Raw genomic sequence first — 25,573 nt, 5'->3', positions numbered from 1 at the left:
TAATCTCAAGGTCCGACATTGAGAACTCCCTATAGTCTCTTTCACAGAAGGACGAACAGCAGAAACCGCCTCCTCCTCCTCCTCATCCGAGGAGTCATGGGGGAGGGGGGGTGGGAAACGTTTTTTACTGCGGATTTCTTCATTATTTTCTTTCTCCCCCTCTTCAGGAGGAGCAGAGGGAAGCACAGGTTTATTTAAAGCATTCCACTCGGCCAACTGTTGCGCAGGTGTCTTATAGAGGGGGGGCAAAAACTCACTGGGAGACTTCCCCCGTCGCCGCATCTTAACCAGCTCATCAGGCGAGGGGTACTTACGACTCAAGTTGGTTTCATGTTTCAATGACCCAGAGGTGCCCGTGGAGCACTGCAAAGCGTCCATTTGCTCCGTAACAGACTCTATAGGAGAAGGATGCTTCTCCTGGTCCTCTCTGTCTTCCCCCAATAGGGGGGTACTTTCCAGCATCACAGGAATGCTCTCCTGGTTGTGCCCCGCTGCCCAATCCTCCAAGGTGTCCTGCCGCGGTCGCCAAGTAGTAGGCAAACCCTCTACCTCTTTAGAGCCTCTAGAAAGCGCATCCCACAGCTTATCACCGACCTTCTGCCAAGCGCTCACACTAAATGCAACAGCTGAAGTGGCCTCAAACCCCTGTCCTCGGCACCAGAGCAACAGGCGGCGTAACTCATAGTCAGTAACTTTAATACCTCTCTGAGCAAGTAAGGTCTTCCATGTAGATAAAACTAGGGCTTCCTGCTTTGTCAGGTTTTGCCCCATGTCTGTGTATTTCCGTTCTCTGCAGCGCACCTTCAAGAGGTGTCAGTCCCGTTCGCACCTTCAAGAGGTGACAGTCCCGTTCGCACCTTCAAGAGGTGTCAGTCCCACTCGCACCTTCAAGAGGTGTCAGTCCCACTCGCACCTTCAAGAGGTGTCAATCCCGTTCCCGGCGGCTCACCTTCACAAGGAGTCAAATCACAGGTCCGGACCACGCAGCTTCCCCGCTGCTCTCAAGTTCCGCCGGGCTCCGCCACCACCGCCAGTCGCCAGGCGGTCCACTTCTTATTATCACGTCGGGGTCACCAGTTGTCGCAGTCGTGGCGGCCAAAAACACAAACAACTGGGGTAGATGCAACGCAAAACTACGCTTTATTATTTTTTAGGTACACTATTTATACCCCGCTCTCCTCGTCGTGGCTGCTGCTTATTGGTGAGGGCTACAAAGGACAGTAGCTAGTAACAGATTTATGATTGGGTGGCCAAACCTCCTTAAACTTGCTAACAACTGTCTGCTGTCTTGGTGTGAACTCCGTATCTCACAGATACATTCTAATCTTCTCAAGGTTAACAGTCTCTGCCAAGGGAGTCAGGGATCTCACTGACCAGCTGCAATCCCTGACACCCTGCCATGGCAAGAGCCTCCCTTCATTACTGCACAGCGTCCTGCTGTTGCAAACACAGCCCCCGCTACTGCCTTACAACCCTGGTGCACAACGACGTGTCAGCAAACACTCTTGTTAAAGGGTAAGTTTAGGCAAGTACTGCTGAACTAAACAAACAGGCTGTGTGGGTGTTCCTTTCTGTCAAGTTCCTCTAGCTTTCCTCCATTTTTCTTACTCTTCATCAGGGTTAGACAGGCTTTGTGCAGCACCACCGACTAGAGGAATAACTTTATGGATGAAGTTGGGCCTTGGCAATAGCAGACTGTGTGGCCTTACCGTCCTCTTCCCTCTTCCTCATATCCACCAAGACCACTCTGATCAGTCTGAGTAAGGGACAGTGAAGGTCCCTCCATCTCCATGCCTTCGGACCTGATACTATTACCGACAGGCTGAGCATTTTGCATTGACCTCCTAGTTCCAGTAAAGTCAAGTCCAAGAGACTCTCCCACTGAGAAATTAGGTAATGACGGAAAAGGAGCAGGATTTAGATCCACTTTTCTGAAGGACAGTGTGGTTTCAAAATTTTGGAGCTCAGTGCTCCAGTGCTCAGTGGAGTAAAATCCTCAAATTTTGGATATCTTGACCTTTTTAAAAAAGTATATTATATTTCAATTCAATTATAAAAACAATAACATTTCAAAGCAGCAGGTCACTGCCAAATGTAAAATAAAAATCTAGGCAAGGTCTGGAGGAAAAGGCAATATATTTTATTATACCAACTGCTGCTACTGGTAAACAAATCAAATGTGGGGGCATGCAGCTCGGGCTTCACATCTGAAAAAGAAGCAATCTTTGACTCCTTTCCAGCTGCATCATCGGGTCTAATAAAATATATTAAGTTTCCCAGCATACCTTACCTTGTTCATATGTTTAGGCCCCTTCTGCTAGAGTATACAGTAATAATGAATACTTTCTGTATGAAAATGTAAAAATGGAGCATTTCAACAGAGCTCTCACTTTTTTTCCTCCCCCAAAAGCCCATTTGCTGCTGATTGTTGCAGCTGATGGTGAGCTTGGAGAAGGGTTTACCACTGAATATTTTCAGGAACTATATACCAGCTGTCTGCTGAATGTTACATGGGCTATTTAGTGCCCCATTCCCTAGAGCTTAGTAGTGCATTTCTGTTTCTCGTAGTCCACCAAGCCACTTTCTCCAAGTCTAATATTGAAGGGCTCCAGACACTCCATACCTAGAGCATGGGGTACCGTTTCCTCAATAATGAATTTTTGGAACGTTTTTCTTTAATTGTCAGGAAAGGATGGCTATGAGCATTCCACTGTATCTAGACAAATTCTGTATTTTGCCACCTCCTGTTACCCGTTCTGCAGAGCTGGGCCCAAGCTTGGCACAGACTCACACTCTCTATCCTCCAGCCGTGTGTTCACGGGCTGGGAGGGCTGCTGAGATGGGCTCATGTGCACAGGGTTTTAAGGGCTCCATGAGAGCCCTGACCACTTGCTGGCATGTCCAAAATCCACATTCTGCCTGCATAGATCTCTTAAGACTGGACAGAAATGAAGTCATTTATATTAGCAGCTCAAAAACAGTGAGCTTTGAGAGTATCTCTTTTGGACAGTGAAATGTTCTCAAAGTTGCCTTGCTGGAAATAAAGCACATGCATTCTCCTTTTTTCAAAGCTGATCCACCCACATCATTGAACAGGATCTTATTATTTTGATTTAAAATGGGATTTACAATGCATTTGAAATGACAGATTAGGTAAAAGCACCTGAATGTACATACAAAAGCATAGGTGAAGTACTGCTAACTTCTTTATCTATCTTTGCGATATATTCTGGTGAAAACTTCCAAGAGAAAGAGGTAGGTAATCTGCTTTAAAAAAAAAAAAAACTAATTTGAATATCAGATGGCCATATCTGGCCTTCTAAAACAACGTCGAAAATTTCCAATTTTTTTCAGGACTCAGAAGTTATTTTAATGGAAAACTATCATATGTAACTCAAAATGATTTCCCTGATTCTGCATGAGATTCTACCCTCAGAAAGTACATTGCTCTGCATTTTTTCAGGAGACGCTAACTAGCGAACATCCCCTCAGGCAAAGCCAGGCAGTACTAAAGCATCAGCAACCAGAAGTCCCGTTTCTAATACCTAGTGTTGGCAGAGGACACCTGTTCCTGCACAGGTGTCTGGATGCTCTTGGCCCCTTCTCCTTTGCTTCAGTGATAGTCAGAGAGCCACTGACAGGACAATGTCCAAGACATCTTTGCAAGTGTGATACAGAATGTACCACAAATATAGACATGATCTTTACATTATTAAAACACACAGGGTTGTAAAGCTTGTGATTGCTATTGTTTCAAATGACAGAGCCTGTCAGTACTGTGTAAGTGTTCTTTATTTTTATGTCTTGTGATCTTGTGTCTCTTCCTCCACATGGTATTTTCTTACTATAGTAACATCAAGTATTTTAATGTTCCAGTCCTGTTGCTTACAGCCCTCATATAGGTCATACTGAGGTTTTATTTCTTATTTCTTTTTTTACTGCTTATGTTCTTGGAGCCTGTTGTTCCAGCCTTTTACTTTGCTTAAAACATTTCTTACCTGCCATCTTATTTACATCCTGTCTCCAAGTGCAAGACACCTGGAGAGGAATTTGCAAGTTTCTAACATCTTAACATTTTTTCATGTTACATTTATTGCATTTGTTTTTCCATTATCACTTGTTTGTGTCTATGAGTGCATTTGTGTGTGCAGCTGCTGAGGTCACCGAAGGGGAAATAGAATATTTTTAATAACAACTAAATATCTCCACTTACAAATTCTAAAGACTCTCTAAAGAAATTCAAATGATTAAAGAAATTAAAGAATTAAATTAAAGAAATTACACAGTTCCAAATTCTGAGAGTAAAGACAGCCAATCTGTACTATAGCAAAATAAAGGAAGATAAAACAAAGTATCACTACTGCAACTGCCTAGCAGCAATGGAAGTAGCAGGACAATTGTGATGGCCTTAAAATGTGAATGTGACTTCACTAAATGGCTTCATGAGGACTGCCACAGTTTTCCAAATGGTCTTGGATGGATCTAGCCTCACAAGTTTTCCCAAGGGAGGGCATTCAGCAGCCTTAGCTAAAACTAGTTTTTTGTTTGTTATTTGCCCCCTCTCCACTGCCCCCCAATCAAGGTGTTTCTTTAATGAAATTTAGGATTTCAGTCAACTCCTAAAAATGATTCCTTAATCTGAGTTGAACTTGAGGTATTTTCTACAAAACTTTGTAATAGGGGAAACATTAAAGCTTCTCAAGAAAGCTCAACTCAACTGAGATGAGATGGTGAATCTTGCTGTATTTAGTGTTTTAGCATAACCTGGTTATTTTCCTGGCTTGCTTATCCCTTAGGACAATTGGCTTCTTCAGGCAGTCAACGACTATGATCCTTGCATGAAATTTGTAGTTAAGAGCAGCACAGGGTTTGAGCTCTGTAATACATGGCTACTGTCGATGAGACTGACATAGCTTCTTACATACTTGGCACATGCTACAACACAGCTGATATGCTCAAAATGCCTACAGATATTCTTAGGAAGCATTTTAGCTGTGAATTATCCAGGTGTATGGTGGGTGGTTGCCTTATTGCTTCTGTGATTAAAGGGTTAAGACAGTGGTGAGCACGGAAGTCTGAATAAAGATCACTGAAAGCAGGTAGGTTTTATGCCATTATTCCTTCAGGGAAGTCTACCAGATTTAACAGATGTGGCTGCTGTGCAACATTGACTGCTCTGTCATGGGCAAAAACTCTAAAAGAGTTGGTACTTCTGCCTATGTGAAGGGCTACAGAAGGGGCTGTTTTGTGGCAAGAGGAAGCAGGTTAGAGGCATTTCACTGCCCTGAGACTATTCTTCCCCAGGAAGTCCTCAGAGGAAACACAAGAGTGGTAACTGCTAGAAGGTACTTACACTCCGAAGGAAGGTGGAGAATAAACACATTAAACTCTATGTATCATTTACCTTGTAGGCTGGCAAAGCCTACCAGGTTCAGCAGTGGACATTGCACTGCTATACAGGCCATCAAACAGCCAGAGCCCTCTGTATGATCTGTGGGGTCTGCCAAAACAAGGTGACGTTTCTTGAATTGCAGATAAGAAGCTTTTCCAGCTTCTGCTGCAGGATTGGAGTGTGTAGCAATCAGGAAACTATAGAGTAAGGACTCAACAGACTTTTAAAATACTATTTTGTTAGCACACCCAGGAAAATCATTACTGGCTTCCAATGCACTTCTAACATTACCTCATGGGATGTGTACATGTTTAAGTGTTTGCATTTTTTTTTAACACATGACATCTTTTTTGGATAACTATATACAGAGACATTAGTGAATCAGCATGACGCAAGACCCTGTGCTAATAGGAGCATACAATCGTCATCAGTAGAACTCAAGCCAAAACAGGAATACTCAATGTCTTCTTTTTCTCCTAGCGAAAATCAATTTTCTCTTAGTGACTTAATTGCTTTTCCCCTCTCCCTCCTGCTCTGCCAGCTAAAACTGATTTTAGAGCAGCTTTTGCAAGTTGTCTCTTATTTATCAGACACCCATGGCCAATTAAAAGCTTATCAGTAGAATAGTCTGTTCATAAAATGTTTTACTCATGGGCTATAAGCATCACATTTGGGGTTAGAGTTAGGTTGCAAAACAAACTGAGACTAAAACTTCATTATGGATGACTTCAATGTCTTTGCAAGGATAGAGCTTTGAAAACTTCAGAAGAGTAGAAAAAATACTTCAATATATTTTTGCAAAATGATAGTGTTTCACCCTCTCCCCAGGAAATTAATCAGAGTGCAATCAAAATATATTTCCAGCTGCTGAACTTCACTTCCTCCCTTGTGGATTGGAATGGATTTGACATAAATTTAATTTCAAACTCAAAGCCACATTCACTGGTTGGCTGCTTGATGTAAACCTCATGAAGAGGGAGTATCTACTCCTATTTCTGTTGTGCTTTCCATAGCTCTAATTGATGAGGCTTCCTTATGCAGAGATCACACACATGAGGGAAACAAAAGTTCTGCTAACTTTTATTACAAATCAAGCAGAAACGTTATAGGTGACAGTGGAGAAGTGTTCTTGCTTATGCAGAATTATGACTTTTGCTGCGGTATTTCCACCCTGCAAACTAGGATCAATCGAACATGCCAATCTTTCCTCTTGTCCTTTTTTCTCAAGGCTTTACTCAGTGAAAAGCGACCAAGCCCTGGACAATTACAGATGTCTATACATATGTATATCTAACTTTCTTCATCTTTGAAGAGCCCAAGGTGGTTCTACAACTCAAAATAACATATAGTGGAATAACTTTAGCCTCCACAGTACAGTAACCAACCCTGGAAGGAGAACTAAAAAAGTTTTCAGCAGCAACACCAAACATTTTTTGGGTAGGAAGTGAAGAACAATTACAGCTGCAGGGAAAATATAAGCAGAATGTAATTACCCAGGTTGGAATACGGCCAGAATACTGGGGCTTAATGTTCTTATTTGTGTAAAAGAAATAACAAAAATACTTGCATCACCGCCATAGTTGAGCTCTCTATTTTTGCTTTATCTGAACCATAACACCTACCATGGCACAATTCCTAAGCACTGTGCTAACCATAGGTTGCTTTTGCTCCCAGGAAACGACTCCCCATTGCCTTTTGATGTTTACTGCACTAGGTATGAAGACCGAGGAATAAGCCAATTCAATTTGAGACAAAAGCTAAAACTTCTAATTTAAAGGGATGTGCTGTCAGACTGCAAAGCACAGCACCATTGAAATGGATGATGGGAGCCCAAATTCCTTGAGTGACTTAAAAATACATATTTGAAGATCCTACTGGAGCAAAAAGCCCATCAAAATACTGAGAATGTTCCACTATTGAAATAGAACTAAATCTTCTACTTAAGAACCCAAAACGGCTACTATGAACACAGCGCTGAGTGTAGTGATAAAACCAGTAGAAAACACAACAACTTGGTAGTCACCCAAAATGGTACTAAGTCTCCAAAAGGGCTCTGCTTACTAAAATCACAGTTAAGCTATTAATACCTGTACTTTAAAAACTGTTATGCCTGACAAATGGATGAGAACATCCCAGCTCCGAAATGGCATACTCTATTACCCGAAGACACCAGAACTTCCGCTATGGAAGACATTACCCTGATAATTCAAACTTAGAGCCTGGCTTAACCAAGAGACACTGATCTCCTTCAAAACATGCATACCTGCATGTTTGCTTTATAACTCTGAATATCCTTATGTCTTGCATGACCGTCTAGCATCATTTTGTATGTTACTCCATCATTTTTACCTCAACAAGTTCATACAACACAGGTAATGAGATGCTACTTGCATCCTTTAAATCTGTTTTAAGTGTGCGTGAAGGATGATTTTTGTGCTTTTATCGTCTTCCTTCCAGGGCTCAATCCTTCCCTGTGTAAGTGATGAACCAAGCTTCATTCACACCAAGCAGCAAACACCAATCTTAACGTTATATGCAGCAGCTCATCGCATGAACAGGAGAAACATGCTGATAAGATTGAATTAGGGTGATATAAAACTCACTCAATTGACTTACTGCATTTCTAAGGGAATTTCCACAAACAGTATCCAGAAATTTCCAAGACCGAAAGGATCACTGAGCTGAATTCTGTATTTTTTTCAAAGTTATTGAAATCTGAAACAATCAACTCTGAAAATATTTTTTGAAAAACTGAAAAATAATTATTTGCAATAAAACAGAACAGTATGCACAAGCCAAATTCCTGGAACAACTCCACTGTAATAGGAAAACTATGTATTCCAAGTCCAAGCATTATTTTCTATGTACCTGTATAGAGAAGCAAGTTCCCTCTTATTCCTTTGTGCTGTTCACTGAGTAGCAATATAGAGGTGAAAAAAGGGTTCCAGCTTTTTTTCTTCCCACGATATATGGGAGTGAGTTTATGCTGTGCTCCACTGATACTTTCTGTGAACTAGTTTCTCTCTCTCTCCAGGATTTTTAGCATCGTTGCACACATGGTACAGGGGACATGTGAAATACCACCACATAGCAAGACTATTTGAGAGATGTTTCTGTGCAAGAAGAGATCCTCCTGGACAGCAGGGTGTTGGTCTTCCCAGGAAAGCACCCAATATGCTGCTGCAGTAAAGGGCAAAAGTCAAGGCTATTCCCAGATGAATTTGACATGAAGTATAAAAATGATACTCACTGCATTTTTTAAAAAAAAATCTCCCTTTAGCCAGCGATTACCAATAAACTGTAAAGACAATCTTAGCACTAAGATCCCTGGATGATTTGAAGCACAGTGTATTAAAGATATTTCGAGAACTTTTTTGGCTAACACAAAATGTTGGCGCTACCACCATCTTTGTGGCTATTGTCTCTGATGAACTGCCTTTTGCTATTTCCTCTGCCACACATGGCCCTGTACAGTCTTTTTCCTCCTTTATTTGAATGCTATGATGAGAGATTCAAATCTTTTGTTCTGCTATACTTAGTATCTGTACTTGTATGCAATAGTTTTCCTTCCTTTCCAGATGTTATCAAAGTCTAATAACTGCTCTGGGAGCCAAGACAGATGTAAGCTATTTTTTAAAACACAATTCAAGCCAACTCTTTCCTTCTTTGAGATGTAAAAATATAATGAAACTTTATGAATGCTTTTTAATGCTATAGAAATGCAAAAAAAAGTACTATAATAATCATTGGATTATTTATCATCATTTATGAAGGCCAAATCCTAACTCTAATAGCAATCACCATGGATAGACTCCATTGCAATTATTATCAGGGATCTGCTCCAAGGACCATCATCAGAATTAATGGGAAACTTTTTCCCACTGAGTTCAGGGTACTTTGGATCAGACTCCAAACTGCCTTTGCCAGCAGAAGGTACCTTGGGTCCACCCAAAGCCAGTGTTCACAATCCAGGTTGTTGCTGATGGAGACTCTTCAAGACAACAATCTCCAAACTTCCTGTGGGGAGTTTGGCCAACTTGCCTTAAAAATTTGATCACTCCTTTCCTTTTACTACATTGTGTTACTCTATCCTTTACCAGTCCAGTCTCGGTGAGTGGTGACAGGAGACACAGAGACAAGGCAGTGAACAGAAGAGATGAAGTAGATTTGTGCCTAGGTGAAGTAGTCTTTGTGTTGTGGTTTGTTCTTGCATCCTTCTAACAAGGACTGTCAATTGCCCTCTGCTCAGTAGACAGCTCAGGAACACACTGCAACAACAGCGTAGTAGTGTTAATTGCATAGAGGTGGTAAAGATGTTGAAGCTTCCCAGCTTTCCTACTTAATCTCTGAGTAAAGTAAGGCATAAGGAGCACAAGTTAAACTGCAAGTTCTAGCATTTCCAAATCAAACCCAAGTTTGTCTAAGGGATAAAAAGTTTCCTCTCCTGTTTTACCCTGAAGAAATGGAGAACTGGGTAACTATTGTACTGACACACATTCCTGCTGGTTTTAATCAACAGATAATTAATAGCATATTATAATCATAATAGCATGCTTCATCCCAAAGGCTCCAAGAGCTCTTGATAAAAAGTTGGACAAATGCTGCCCTTAATTATATTCATGCAATCAAAAGAGGGTGGCCTTTCTTCAACCTCTGCAATGCGGCCATCTCAAAGAGGGAACACAGCATCTGCTCTGACCTGAGAGCACACTGCACTCTGGGGCTCTGGAGGCACCCTTAGTAATTCCTTCTCAGGCAGGACTTGGGCATGGAGATGTGAGTTAGCCAGTATGCTGTGAGATCTTGCATTAAAAAATGCGAGCCGGAACATTATGTCTCAGATGATTCATTTACAACACTCCAAAGAAGTATCTTTCTGCTCAAAAATGTCACACTCTGTAGGACCTGTGTGATTATTATTCCAGTCCTGACTAAGCACAGCCTTGCTGAGCTTTAGAGATCTGACAACTTACAACCAAAAGGGCAGTGATCAGAAGACTTGAAAATTTAGCAAATTATTAGCAGTAAATATGGTATCTGAGTATGGTACAATACTTGGTGCACCCTTTTTACTTGCTGATAGTTCCTGATCATGCCCTGTCAAAAGCAGCAGTACCCCCCAAAAAATTACAATCACCAACCATGAAGATGTATTTTCCTTCTGGAAAAAAACAAACAAACAAACAAACAAACAAAAAAACATACAGTAGAAATGTTACCTTTCAGAAAGATTACAATCTGGAACAGTTTGAACAGTTGACAATTAGAATGATCAGAGCAATGGTCTGTTCATCATGTCATCTAGAGCAGCATTAAAATACAGCACTGAAGCTTGTAAGGTTTAGCAGTTTTAACAGTGGTATGAACACAGTGACAGCGATAGTTCTTAAATTCGCCAAAACAAGTACTGATTTGCTTTGCAGACCCAACTGTCTTGCTTCAGGCCTGCAGATAACAGCCTCTAGTTTAAACTCACTTTCTCAATTAAAACATCATACATTCAGGGTTTCTGCCCACAAATCACTAATATATTCTTTCTTGAATTGCTAGAAGGTGCCTCAATAATCTTTCCCAATGCGCACAGCTAGACTCTCCAGACTAGGTTGCACCAAACTCGCAGGAATCCAGGAGATTCCCCTAAACTTGTTTCTGAATCATCACCTTGTCAACACAGCAAGCAGTGCCTAACACATTTATAAATAATCTGTAGAAAACTTGGAGAAAAATGTAGTTTTCTTCCTTCACAAGAACTTCCTGGAACAGAAGCTCCCTTTTCTTATGTATTTATAAGGAATTCTGCCACCTACAAAAGCACTACAGATCAGATTGTAAGTTTAGTGGGATAGACAGAGACTTACATGTGGGCCCAAGAGCTGTACTCATACCAAGCATCAAGAGCACCACAAGCTTGTGCAGTCTGTGAGGTGTACTCTTCTGGCTGTTTAAAGTTAGCTTTGACATCTCAGTATGTCTTGTAAATCAGTGTAAATGCAACCCTAGATATCTGAGTTAGGACGAAGCAGTAGCAGATCTTTCCCAATTCAACAGACCAGAGCATGATATCCAGTTTTAAACTGAACTGTACCTTAGATCCCATTACAGCTCACCCAGTAGCTAAATCTTAAATGGTCAGAGATGATGATAGTCACCGAAACAAATTTTAGACAAATTTCAAGGGTTTTAGAAAGAAGTGTATGGAGGGAAGGAAGATTAGCATTTTGGCTCTGTGAAGTTACAGCAGCAATTCTCAAGCATGTTGGATTAGTAGCGTAACTTCAACCTTCCAAATTTCTCCTGGCAATTCTGAAATCTGCTCTCTTAAAACAGGTGTACTCCTGAAATACAAACAACTTGCAGTGGCCAGTAATCCATGAGCAACAGCTCAGGAATGACTGTACAAGCGTTTGCTCTGCACAGTGCTGGCTATCTGTGGAACTTCATTTCCTTAATGCTCAATTATTTTCCAGAACGGGAGCTTTCATGTAGAAAGAAACACTTCTAGACTGAAATACCTCATTCACAAACGTAATGCGAATAAAACAGTACAAGATACTTGTAGCTGCAGATGGCTGTTTGAAATAGCTACTTTTTTGATGGACCAACCATTATCATGGAGGCAAAACAGCCACATGCAGCTGCATTGCAACCAGTGTGGAGGCAAGTTTGACAGTCGCAAGACCACAATATGGTAGGGACCCAGAAATGTCCTAGCAGACAGCTCAGTGGTGTGCGCAGGGCTGTGGTACATTCCATGCCCAGAGAAAGGTCTCCTGCTTATGATACAGTCTGAAGGGAAGTGACTAGTCAGTCAGTGAATATGACTGCAAGAGTAGGCTTCAGCAACTTAGTATGATCCTATATTTCACAAAAGCTAAGTCAAACAAGACTAATACTTTGCCTGAACATCTGGGCAATGGAACTCTCGTGGAGGCAAGTGCTAATCAATAACAGTAGCCGTATCTATAATCCTGAAGTAATAGTAGGTATGTTGGAGCAGTAGTTTTTCATTGCCATTGTACACATTAGGCATCTAGAGTATCATTAACCATTACCTTTGGAGACCATACGAGCTGAAAAATTCCTGATTATTATGGTGGATTACAGGACAATTCAATTATTAGTCATAGCATAAACAGTCCTTATAATTAATGGGCAATAGTATTAAACTTCACTAATATATCTTCTGTATCAAAACTCACAAGCAAGCCATTGGAGATTCTCAGCAATCTGTCAACCCATAATTAGAAGGGTTTAAAATGGCAATTAACAAATTTTATGAGACATATCTGCACTTGATAGTATAAAGTATCAGTGTTTTTATGTCTTTAGCTGTGTGATGGACACATGTGAAACACACAATCCCAAAACTTAAACAGAGAAATGTAAAATGCCTGAAGATGGACATGATCCCCCCGAGTTTGGGGCGGCTAAACAATCACCTCAGGCCCCAACCAGGCCTCCTGCTTGGAAGAAGACGGAGGCCAGGTCCAACCTGACAAGTGTACAATGGCACAAGCAGCGTTGCTTGCCTTGTCACCAATCTTGCACACCGCAAGCCAACACATGTTGGCGCAGGCTGTGAACGTGTATTCATTTGGTGGACAACAGCGGCTGGGTGCTACCACACGATTGGCTGTGTTACTAAAAAAAGGTGGCTACTTTCGTCCCATGGCAAGGGAATCTGGCTTACCTTAAAAACCTCCCTAAAAGCTCTTCTTCTGGTTACATCACTGAGTGGCTGCATCACAGCTCACTCGGCAGCTGCATTCACAGCTCACATTTCATTCACCAGGCTGGTCAGTCCTTTCCCTTCCAGCCGCCAATGCTTGTCGACACGGTTGTCACTGGTGATGAAGCTCCGTGGCAAGGGGACCGGCTCCAGGATCCCGGGATGGGACAGCGCAGCTCCAGGGTGACACCATGCAACCACGTCCCAGCTCCTGCCTTCGCCCTCCACAGGGAGGATATCTATCAGTATGAGGCAAATGGCGGCAGGAGCTGCCCGTGGGACCAACTGCATCAAGGAAACAAGAGGCTGAAGAAAGATTTCCAGCTTCACTTGGAAGGCACATCTTCCCTCCCTGACAGAAACGGGGTGATTTGGACCATTTGTTTTGCTACAGTCCATTTTTTAATGAATTATTTGGTGCAGCCATCTAAATGTCTGCACTCGCGACAGACAAGCGCTCACGTGCTGCTGTTCGAAGGGCCTCATGCTGAGGCACCCACCGCCCGCGGCTCCTCTCGCCACTCCTGGCACTCACTGGCTTCCAAACTCCGAGTTGGAGCGGGACCGGGAGCAGCGCAGAACCCCCTTTCCCCGCTGCGCACGGCTCGAAGCTGCCATGTCAGGCACGTGAGGCAGCAGGCGGGAAGCTGCTGCCGCCGCCCAGAACCGGCCGGGACCGGCCCGAACCGGTCTGCGCCGCTTCCCGCCGCCGCCGCACGGGGCCGGCCCGGGGCCGGGGGCGGGACGGAGGCGGGACGGGGCGGCCCCGCGGCGGGCGCGGCGGCGCGGCGGGCGCCGAGCTTTAAATGAACATTAGTATCGGCTGCCGGAGGCAGCGCTGGCCGGCTTGGGCCGAGTGGTGGTAGCGGCGGCTCCTCCGCGGCGGCAGCAGGTAGGGTGGGCGCCGGGGCGCGCGAGGCGCCGTCCCTTGCTCGGTCGCGATGCTGCCTCACGGGAGGGACGGCGGCTCCTGTGGGGAAGCGGCGACTGCCTCGGGCAGTCGGGGCTCCGGGAGGAACCTGAGGAGGAGGTGGGAGCCCTGAGGGGGTCTCGGCCCGCATCGCTCTCCAGGGGAGCCATGAGGTGGCTCAGCCGGTACTGGCTCCCGAGGGGGCAGTCCTGACCCGGACGGTACCAGCCTGGGGGGAGCTCGATCTGTCGGTACCGACTTGAGGGAAGATGTGAAGTGACCCGGTCGGTACCGGCCCCTGGGTGGATCTTAATCCGCCAGTGCCGCTTCTGGGGATCCCTGCGGTGACCAGCCTGGATGTGTGTGAGGGGTCCTGACCCTGCCGATACCGGCCCTTGCGGGAGCCCTGCGGTGACCGGTCGGTACCGGTCCGCAACCGTGAGGTACCGCTCGGTACTTGTCCTGAGGCGTGAAGGACCGATCTCCGGCGGGGGAAGCCCTCCAGTGACCAGTCCCTGGTGCGGGCACGGCCGGGGCTGCCGCACGTCTCCGTGACCATCTCCAGATGCCCCGTCCTAATAAAAAGTTATTTCCCGGGAATGCTCTGCCTTCTCTCTCCTCTTGCCGCGGAGCCGGCGCGTTTCGCTGAGGGAGCGCTCGCCTGGAAAGGCGGCCGCGGGTCCGGTGCCGCTTTCCAGCTTGTTGCTAATGGGTTTAGAGGTTCGTCTGCAACTCGGACATTATCCGTGCTCGGATGCTTAAACTCAGCTCTCCGCAAAGATGAGTGAACTTTAAAAGAAAATCAGGTCAGCCGTAGATTCTGGGCATGAAACCCTTTCCAGGTCCCAGAAATAGCCGCACAAGTAGCGTGACCAATTCCATTTTCATGCACAAAGCTTTTGAAATTCTCTCTTCATTGGAGTTTGAGAGATACAGGAGCTCGTCAGCTAGATGTTTTCAGCTTGGCTTATTGAAATGAGCAGAGTTTCTAAGCTTGTGCTCTTAGGCAATTACTTTAGATTTTAAGAGGTTTGACCTTCTCATAGGAGATTGTAGTTATTCTTTTAATAAAGTCTATTTAGCGCCACCTTTTTCCCTCTGCGTTTTATAAGATTTGAATTTATGGAAAGGATGAAAAGCAGATCTTTGAGGGCACACACACGTTGGCTTTTGGCAGGGGGAGGGGGAAATAATGTAATTGGGTAGCAACAATAATAAAAATAAATAAATGAAAAAAGCGAGGGGAGAGGGTTCGGACAGTACTTTTTATTTAGCGTTCTATACCCAGAACAATGGTGTTCTAAAGACTCACAAAGTCCTGAGAAAACAACTGACAGAAATATTTATCTTGCATTAAATGGGTCAGATGATAGCATCTTCTATTGAATCTGTATTGGACACTTTGGTTGCTAAGTAGCTATGAATTTCTAATCCCAAAGTAAATGATGTCATAATGACATCACCATGTCCTTTCACTTGATTGATTCTCATAAGAGAACAGTAATGAGATTTGATATACATGTCTCATCTCTTTAATATTCTTCCTCTGCTTCAGGGGATTTCCTGACCTGCCTGGCAAATTCCAGTGAATCACACTGAATTCTAGCAAAAAGATGTTCCTTTTGGAGACGAGGTGGAACATTAAAGGGACAGTGGCTCATCCTGGCCTCGTCAAAAGCTGAGGATCTTGGCAGCTGACGTTTTCTGGGGAAATCTAGAAATGAAGGATGGTGATTTTAAAGCTTGGAATTCTTAAATTCTCATGCAGGCTCTAGAGTGACTTGAATTTCAAAGGTGCTCAGCTTAAGCTCTTCCTACTGGGTATGTGGCTCTTCTAAGGATCAAGTCACTTCATGTGCGTGAACCTAAATACTTAGGTGGAGTAGGGGGGGAAGCAACAAAGAAGCTATAAGCTAGTATCTTCCTTCTGTCACCAAAATAAATGTCAGCTATAACGGTAAATGTGGGAAACCTGCCAGAAAGTGCTGTATTTAATATTAATATTGTGCTAAGAATTTCGAGCGCTTTTCTTTACCTTCTTAGCTAGGTAGCACGATTTAACCATAGACGAGTTTGCTACGTTGTAGTAATGAACAGGAAGTTCATGCTGTCAGCAAAACTCTTAAGTCTTTAGAGTTTATACAATCTGTTTTTAAAAAAATAACTTTTTTTCTTCAAGGTATGAATGATGTCGTTTGCTTTTTACAGTTTTGTTTTTTTTTTTTTAAATCTTGTGCTTGTTCATTTGAGCTTGGATCTTCATAATTATTAGGATTTTTTTTTCATGATAAACATTTCTGTGATTGTTGATTTATTTAAATGCAATAGGTTGGATCTTAATATGGCTGTTTATATCTTAATGTTTTCCATGTGTAAATATCCTCACAACTTCGCAGATGTGTGGAAGTGGAGAAATGAAGTGAATTTTGTTTGCCTTAAATGTTTTTTGCAATGAGTAGCATTGTAAGTTAGCTTACAGAGGATACATGTGCGGTTTTTATTTGATTCTTAGACAGTCATAAATCCTGAAGAATGTAGAGACTTGATATAAGTTTCAAAAGCAGATAGTTCTTCTCCTGTTACAGTTTTTTTTTTTTTTTTTTTTTTTTTTTGTGTGTGTGTGTGTGGTGGTTTTTTGCTTTATTTTTTAGCAGGGAGCAGTTGGTAGTTAATTTACATCCTGAATATACTGCTGCTGATTTGACGCCTTAATTATTGCTAACATACCTGGGCATACTTAATAACATCATTAATGCTAGAGTATTAATTGAACATGAGGGTTGTGAGTAAACAAAGTAGGAAGGTGGTGGGGACAGAGGCTTGTGTCTGTTAAATTTGTTCATCATGTAAATGTAATCCAAGCTCCTGATGTCAAAAGAAAATTTCTAAGCAATCTTTAAGAATTCCCCACTCATCCTGTGTGCAGTTACAATTTTCCACAAGTTTTAGATGCCTTCTGGAATGAATCAAGTATGAACAAGTGATTTGAAAGGAGTAGGGGGGAAGCTCTCTGAAGAGAATTCTTGGTGACAATTTCTTTTCAAGTTATCTTAGGATTTTCTGCTTACCATGATTTCTTGTAACTCATGCTTGCGATGAATGTTAGAAATGAAAAATGAATTGGGACTTGGGGACATATCTGTGCCTTTCAACTGCATGTTGGATGGTCATCTGTGACATTTGCATGGTTGTGCTTTTAATAGGGTGACACATTTGGTTACATAAAATGCAGAAAGCGATGCACCTTTCTGAATGCTTGTAATGGAAGGTTGATGCAGCAGCCCTGACCTCTCTGAACAGGCGATGACAGCAGAGACGTGGACGAATAGGGGAAGACAGTGAACGCTTCCACTGTCGTGACAGATCTCATTTTAAAAAGACAAGGTCATTTGTTGCAGTGGCTTAAGTAAAATGGGACGAGGCAGCAAAGGCTTCTATTGTGCAAATAGCAATGAGGAATATGATTTTCAGGTATCTGTTACCTACTCTAAGGCCAGGGTGACTTCATCTCACCACCGAGTTATGTGATGGTTAAAAATTCGTTAATAAGCTTTGGATTTTCTAGTGACTAAGGTGTTCTCTTAGTTCCAGAAGCTTTGCTTTGACTGCAAAAGGATAACCTGCAACAAAAAGAGTTGGTTTTGAAATGCTGGCTCAGTGCGAGAAGAGAACAAAACATTAAATGGATTATTAGCCCCCTTGCCTTTTTTAAAAAAAATTGTTTTTAGACATATGTTTTAAAGAGAAAAATTATATAAGATATATGCCTTCAGTTAATATGGATGGTAATCTATTAAAAATGATCCAGATATAGATGGATTTGCTTTACTGATTTACTTTACTTTTACTAATTGGAAAATTTCTGCTAACTTCAGATTGTATTTGCAGGATGCAGACAGGGTTTGGTCCCTAATCTGCTAGGAAGTAAAATACATTAAAAAATACCTTTATGTGTATGTACTGTACCCTCCTTTCCCTTGTAAGGAAATTTGAGGAAGATAAATTCCCCAGCATGAGCAACAAACTGTTAGTTTCTAAGAACCCCTACAGCGGGCGCTTGTTTTAGCGTTGTTCAAGATGTGGCCGACAGTGAGCACAACCGCAGCAAGGCTGCTGCAGCTCATGTGCCAGCGGCTTGATGCTGTTGTTGGCTGCACTGGTGTAGCTGGGACTCTAGCACGACTGGTTTGCCATGGGAGACCAGGCTGAATTTGGATTCTGTTATTTCCATGTTGTTACTGTGATCAGACCTCAATTTGCAGGAAAAAATCATAATTATGCTTTGTGTTGGGTTGATTACCAACATTACAAAAGATGCCTTATATGTTTCCTGCAGCACAAGTGGTGCAAGTCCTTTGACTTTGTCTGTGATGGATGGAGTGAGGAATCATTTTGGGGTTTCCTTAGTCTTATTTGTCTTGCTCTATGGAAATTCTGATATGCCACTGGGGCAGGGAAAAAAAAATTTACAGGTAGGTCTTACAAGCCATTTACTTTTAGGTAAAACATTAGGTATAAAAAGGCTCTCTGTTGAAGACTTTGGTACAAGGATCTGTAGTTTCAGAATAATCTTTTCGAATCAAAGTAACTTGTGAAAGAGTTAATTGTCCAAAAATGTAAGTTATTTAAGAACAATTAATAGGAGGGTGATGTGTTAAAATATAAAAGCTTAAGCTAAGGTATAAATTAGAGTTTAAGAGATGTGGTATGTTGTTAGGCAGCTTAGTGCAGTTCTTTTTTCAGCCTGAAATACTGTCTTAGCATAGCCTTTGTGTTAGTTAAATCTTTTTTGTGTGAAGTAACTTTTGTAGTATGACTAATTGTTTGAATGCTTAATTACAGTGAGTATTACCATGAAAAGCATATAGAACCGTGAAGAATCAGTACTTCACATAATAATTATTTTTATATGCTTCCCAAGTAATGCTTGCACAGTTTAGGCTCATCCTATAGCTCTACAAAACCATGTGACAAGACCAAGATCTAGGGCAACATAAAGCAAGAAAGACCTGTCAGTGGCAAATACATCACAGAACTAAGAGCAGGAGCTAGCTGAGAAAGATCAGTAATTTTCTGGAAAAGTGTTACAAATGAAACAATTCATTTCATCATTAAACACAAACTAAAAGTGCATCAGGAAGTTCTTTCAGCCTGATCTTGTGTTCTCCTTCCTTTCTGCAAGGAAATTCATAATTTTCCTTTCTCCTAAGAAAAATGGAGATGACTAAGGTCAAGATTCAAGGATGCAAGCTGATTTCCCAGAGAATTTTGTTTAGCCTTTCTACTACTTCTGCGTGGTGTGTTTTTTTTGGGCGAGAAGGAGGGCTGGTGCCATGTGTAGCATCACTTTTTTCCTAAAATGTAATTTACAGTTTACTCTCAATTAAAGGGCACATATCAACATCCCCTCACCAATCTGAGCCCTAGGGTCAGTTAACTAAAGACTTTTCGGGTTTTGTCATGTTTCTTTGGGGGGGGATGGCAGGGAAAAGAATTGGATTCGCTTGCTTGCTTAGGAGTACTATTTTTCTTGGTTTGTGTGTAATTTTCCCCCCCTCACACACACACACACTCTTCCTGAAATATAGTGGAGGCTCAGCCTGACAACAGGCTGCTGCTTAAGAAGAAAACATTTTCCTCTGCCAAAGAGATATCCCTTAATTTCTAGCTGCAGCATCTCTGTTTACTCACTGTATGACTATTTTAGTGCAGCTGAGATGAAATGAGGCAGTTTTAAAGATAAATAAATAAAATAGGAATACAACATGGCCTCCGATTGTGGTTACAAAAAGGGGGCACTGTTCAGTATGTTTCTCTCCTGCTTGGTTGTGGAGGCACTTGCAAAGCCACACTACTACAAATCCCTATTTCTGCACTGATAATGAGGCTCGACACTGGAAATTTTGCATGCAGCATCTTTGTTGCGTCCTGTAAATGCTACAAATAGCAGGAAGGGATAGATAAAATGACACAGATGTTTTAATTATGATTTGATTACAGAGCAGCCAGAGGCATCTATTCTGAGACATATGCAATTAGAGAAAATGCCTAGGACTATCTAACCTTCAGAAATTAAAATTAACTGAGTTTATCTGAATTGTGTTTTTAACATTACTGAAAGAATATGACTTCCCAGCTATCTTGTGTGGTGGCGCATTTCTAGTTGGGCAGACGCGGTGCCATCTTCCCCACTTGGGCCTCTGGGTTTGACCTTCCTGACAGGAGATCTGAGGAGAGCCAGCAGTACCCATCTTAGTACTTACTTAGTACTTACATAAATGATAGTGTGACACAGGACCATAAGCAAGTGACCATGTCTGAGCTGAAGCCCAAGAGAAATCCCAGATCATCTCTTTATCTCATCAACATATTTTTCTTTTACAAAAATCGAGTTTTGAAATCCTGTGAGCAATAGAACTCTGGCAGAGCTCCCAAAGGGCAGGGACAAGAAGTTCCCTGCTCTCTCTTGCAGCATCGGCCCGTGCCCTGATACAGGTGCCTGGCTGAGCAGCAGGCTGCACTTGCGGGCTGTAGGCGCAGGGAGCCGTGGGCATGGGCTGCCCTCTGTGTCAGGAGGCTTTCAGCCTGCAAATAGTGCCACGTGTGATGATGACAATAGCTGTGAACAAATAAAGTCTTTTAAAATATCCTCAAGGCTTAGTGGATTTATCTACCAGGAGTGGAAATGTCTGTCCTTTTCTGTAGGACCTAGAGTGTCACTTAAATATGTAGCACTTGGGGTTGAGAAGTCCTTTTTTCCAATGTAACATCGGGCACACTTTGTGCTGCAGCTCTCGGCCTGCAAGAACAGGCTGTTGTGACCTGCCAGGGACCCGCCTGGGCTCGAGTGCAGGACACAGTGTTTGCCTGAAAGCTGGAGCATGGCTGCAGCGGAATGGAGGGACTCCTGCTTCAGAGAGCCTTGGGGCAGCTGCCATTCCAGCTGCTCGCAGAGGCCATGGAAATTAGCCTCTGGTCCCAGTGCTTGGAGGCTTCCTGCAGGGACCCCACACACATGGTCCTTTGCAGTCTGGCCCTAAGAGCCCTAGGAGCTTGTTTCATTTTGCCTCACTGCAGAGTCCCTGATGAAAACTGGCCTTGCTCCCCTGGAACAGCAACAGAAGCACACGACCTGCCACGCAACATGTCCCGCGAGCTGAAGACAGGTTGTGCTCAAGACTCTTGGAACATTGTTGTACTTTTTGAGAACATGCTGAGTGCAACTAAGTGCAAATGTAGCTAGAGATCAGCTGTATTCAGAAGCCTGTCGGAGACTCCTTTGTTAATGATAAGGGCACTTTCTACTATTGTGGTTTCTTTATTTGCTTTACTGTTTATCTTTAGAGGCTCTCAAATTCTCCAACTTCAAAGCATTTCTCTTCTTACTGACCTGTGTATTTCACAGGGATAAAACCTCTAGCTAGCAACTTAGGCATGATTTGTCAAGGGTTGCTTTAATAAATTAGGTTATTTTCTGTCTGAAATTCCCTGCTTGGTGAGTAAGAGAAACTGTGTTAAGCTGTGCAAAGCATAATGAAGTTGTTGTAATGCTTTGATGTGGAAATGTTTTTTTTTTTTTTTTAAAAAAAAAAAAGTGTATTGTCTTATTGCTAGAGAAAGCTTCCCCAAAGTGTCTGAGGACAATTTATAATAGCCAAATGTATTTTGTACTATAAGGATTATAAACTTTAATAGCCCTTTAAAGCTTTGATCAGATGGTATAAAAAGATAAAAACCTAATTTATTTGCTTGAAATGTCTTGCAGGTGGTTAAAATGCTGTTCTTAAACTGAGGATATACCTAATACCAATGATCAAGAGAAATTAGCGTTAAAATAGCTGTGCAGTAAGACTTTGTTTCCACTTTTTTACCAATTTCCAAGCCATTCTCTACCAGCAAGTCAACTGAGCTGACTATTATTTTCTTTCTGGAGTCAGAGCTATAGTCAACTCTCCCTATGTTTGTTTAGCTTAATGAAGATGGTTATATAAGCGCTGTTTCCGCGTCACTCCCTGAACTGTATTTCCCATGCCATGTTTTACTTTGTGTTGTTTATAGGTTAGCAAAAGAGTTTTGTGTATTTTTTGCTCTTCCTTCTTGTATCTCTTCTTGAGGCTTATTAGCACAAAGTAGCTCTGAGCCATGGCTTGGACACCAGAGATTCAGAAAGCCTCAAATAGCCGTAATAATGGAGCGGGATGAAGGATGCTGGTTGCCATGGGAACAGTGCATGTGCCACATAAGATAATGTAACCGCTGTAGTGCAGAGATCTTTGCTGCATATTGATTGCAAGATTTCTCAAATTCCTTATATAATTTATGCTTTGAAAGGCATGTTATACCTAACAATAAGTGAGCAAAAGCAGCTGGGTTAAATCCAGATAGGTTTTGGTAATTTGAAAAAGTTAGTTTTGTGAGCAGGAGGGAAAGAAGGGGTCAGAAATACTTAGACTGTTATTAGGTTTATTGGCCTTTCTTGTTGGGTTCACAGTGTCAAATTGTTGCATCAAGTGGGACTTAAAGGAATAAAGCTGAGGCCCTATGTGAAGTTCCTGGAGCTAAGGTAACAGCAGGAAGCATTAGGAAGTAGGCTGGACAGGGCTGGACGTGCTTTCCATAGCCTGTGTTTCACTTCAATTCTCAGATTCTAGTGGTGTGTGCACGTGAAAATAAGGATAATACTGTGAAACTCTGCTTACTAGTGCTAATGTCTCAAAACTTGGTCTAGATTTCCAGTGGTGAAAGAGGTATCAACATCACCAGCTTCAACACTGCATCTCTGAAATACCAGTTCTGGAGGCCCATTTAATCTGTGACTTTGTGCTGCTGAAGCTTAGCTATTATGTTTAAAAGTTCAGTTTGTTTCAGCTTACTGAGGGGGCAAATTTTAGTGGCTGAGAAATATTGCCTGGAGTGACAGCCGCGATGGATGAGGGCTGGTAGCAGTCACTTCAACAACCTGGGGCAAGAGTTGTGTCAGAGGGAAGAGAACGTCTGTTGTCTATGGAAAATTACCTGCCTTTAACATGATTTTTCAAACCTGAACATGTAGGTTTGAATTAGAGAGATCTTGTGTGAGCAGGGTTTAGATTTGGATCTGTTTGATGGGTAATATAGATCATATAGTAAGGGAGTAGTGACATAGGAATCTGATACTTTAATTAAAGCCATTAGTTTCCCATTCCTTTTGTAACACTTAAGTGTCTTCTAGGATCATGTAATAATTCATGGGCCTTATATATTGGGGAAAAAAATGCATTGAACTTGGACATTAGATATTGCCTTTGACATCAGTAAGATTCCTACTTAAGTAAAGCCTGACTGTGGCAGTGCCCGTTGTTCACCTGCGTGGCTCAGACATACCTGTTACGCTGCGCCGCAGAGCACCGCTGACGTGCTGTGATCGCCTCTTTTGGAGCTGTTGCATAAAAGAAAGCTGGGACCGCCTGTGAGATGTCCAAGGATTAGCCGATTGTATTTTCATAACTGCATTTGCATACAATCATAATTATGTATTCCCATTGGTACTCTGCAGTTCTTATCTTCCTGTTATTTTCCTGCTGCCATTTGACAATGTTTAAGACTACTTGGATTAGAAATGGAAGTGTTCCATGAAGTGTAAATGTTGCTTATGTGATAGGTCATTTGTTTGTTTTCTCTTTCATGGTGACTCTAATGATTGGATTTGAGATGCAGTATGAAAATCCCTCTTCCGTTAAGATAAAAGTGCGCAGACTGGAATCAAGTGTCAATTTTCAGTTCTGTGCTAGCTTATGGAAATGGTTCATCTGACTAAGGCAGTAATAGTTTATATTTGTCACTTTTGTTTGTTTTTGAATGAAAAATGCATTTAAAAAAGGAACTCAGGTTTTAAATAGAAGCACATGCCTAGTTATCTATAAACATACATACCAACCCATTCAGTCTCCCTTGTACCATTTTGTGGCCTTGATATCAAAGTCTGCCGTGTTGGCCTCAAGGATTTTTCAGTGTCAAAATTATGCTGCCTTTGATAAAGGCTTGGGTTGGTTATGTGGTATGATCTCTTGAACTTTCTATCTTCTGAATTAATAAACTGCAAGCAGGCTAAACTGCAAGAAAGGCTAGATGATAAACATAAGTGGGAGATAGTTTTCTATGGAATCAAAGGAACAGATTTCCTATCTAAGTTGCAAAATATATCAGGTTTCACATTATTTCTCAGACGATTTTTCTTGACTTAAACCCTTCTGAATCTCCATGCTGCTGCTGGTTGTTAAGGTCTTGTGTAACACCTCATGTGCAGTATTCTCTAAACCTATTGTTTCACATGTTACGGTTGTAGGAAGTGAGTGATTATGACTAACACATGGATCTAGGTGGATTTAAGGGGGAAGGTCTGCTAAGAAACACAGCTCCCATCCCTCGCCTTCCCCACCTAGGATGGGGAGGAAAAAAAAATCACAGAAGGGAACTCTAAGGCAAAAGCTCTGGTGTTAGAAACGGTTGGTGGGTTGAATATGAATAATATCCTCATAATCAATACGTGTGATGTAGGAGGGTATAAAAATGAAAATCTCTGAGGACCCAGCAGGGCAGTGAGCCAAGCACTTTGGTGACCTGGGTCAGTTCCTTGAACAGGCAACCAATGATTTCCACTAGCTGTGAATCTGGCCCATGATGTCCAGTTCTAAGTTTCATAGCGTAGAGGAAGAGTTCTGCTATTTACTTAGATACAAGCAGATTGAGTGTTTGTGTTTTATCATCCAGACTTCCCTTTCCTAGTGCCGATCCCAGCCTTTAAGCCCTCAGGAGAAAGCAGTAGCACTTCAGAGGACTTGGATACACACATAAAACTTCATCTTCGTGGCTGACTGAGAGAAAGGATTGATGGTTTGGCTTCACAGTGACCCTCGGAGGACTGCTTAAGGAAGATTGCTTTCCCACATTTGCATTCAGTTACTCCAAGTATATCAATTTCCGCTGAGCATGAGGATGAATTGGATTTTACACGGTACAAGTTTCCAAGGAGGTGCTAAATTTGCAAAAGCAGTTGCCAAGGGTCTCCAAGGGACTTGACAGATTTACAGGCTCATGACATAATACCATTGCAGTCTTGGTGGAAATCTGACTTGATATATGTAATAAAGAATTGGAGCTGTTCAAGGACAATGTTGAAAAACAATTTAGAGAGGCCAGGGAACCTTTTGGTGTGTCACAGTATGTGTGAGTTTGTTTTGTTTCCCTTTCCTTCAAGGGGGCTGAATTGTGACTAGTAGAATTAATTACTGCTTTATCCTTTCAGGATTGAAAATTGAGATTCAGCATTCTATTCCACAGTTGCCTTTTCTGAAGGAAAAGCTGATGGCATCAAAAGAAATCAATAGTTTATGAAAATAAATTCTTGGGGGCTGGAAAGGATTAAATTAAAATTATCAAAGAATGTGTTATATTTTAAAAGATTTTTAAAAGAATATGTTTAGTGGACAAATATAGGCTTAGACCTAAGCATGCTAAGGCATGCTTAGACAGACCTTTGAAAGCTTCACAAATTTGTTAATTG

Source organism: Tinamus guttatus, unplaced genomic scaffold (genome assembly GCF_059628265.1).
Source record: "Tinamus guttatus ecotype Peru unplaced genomic scaffold, ASM5962826v1 Tinamus_guttatus_pri_ptg000169l, whole genome shotgun sequence".
Taxonomy (NCBI): Eukaryota; Metazoa; Chordata; class Aves; order Tinamiformes; family Tinamidae; genus Tinamus; species Tinamus guttatus.
Note: the sequence above shows the minus strand (reverse complement) of the source record.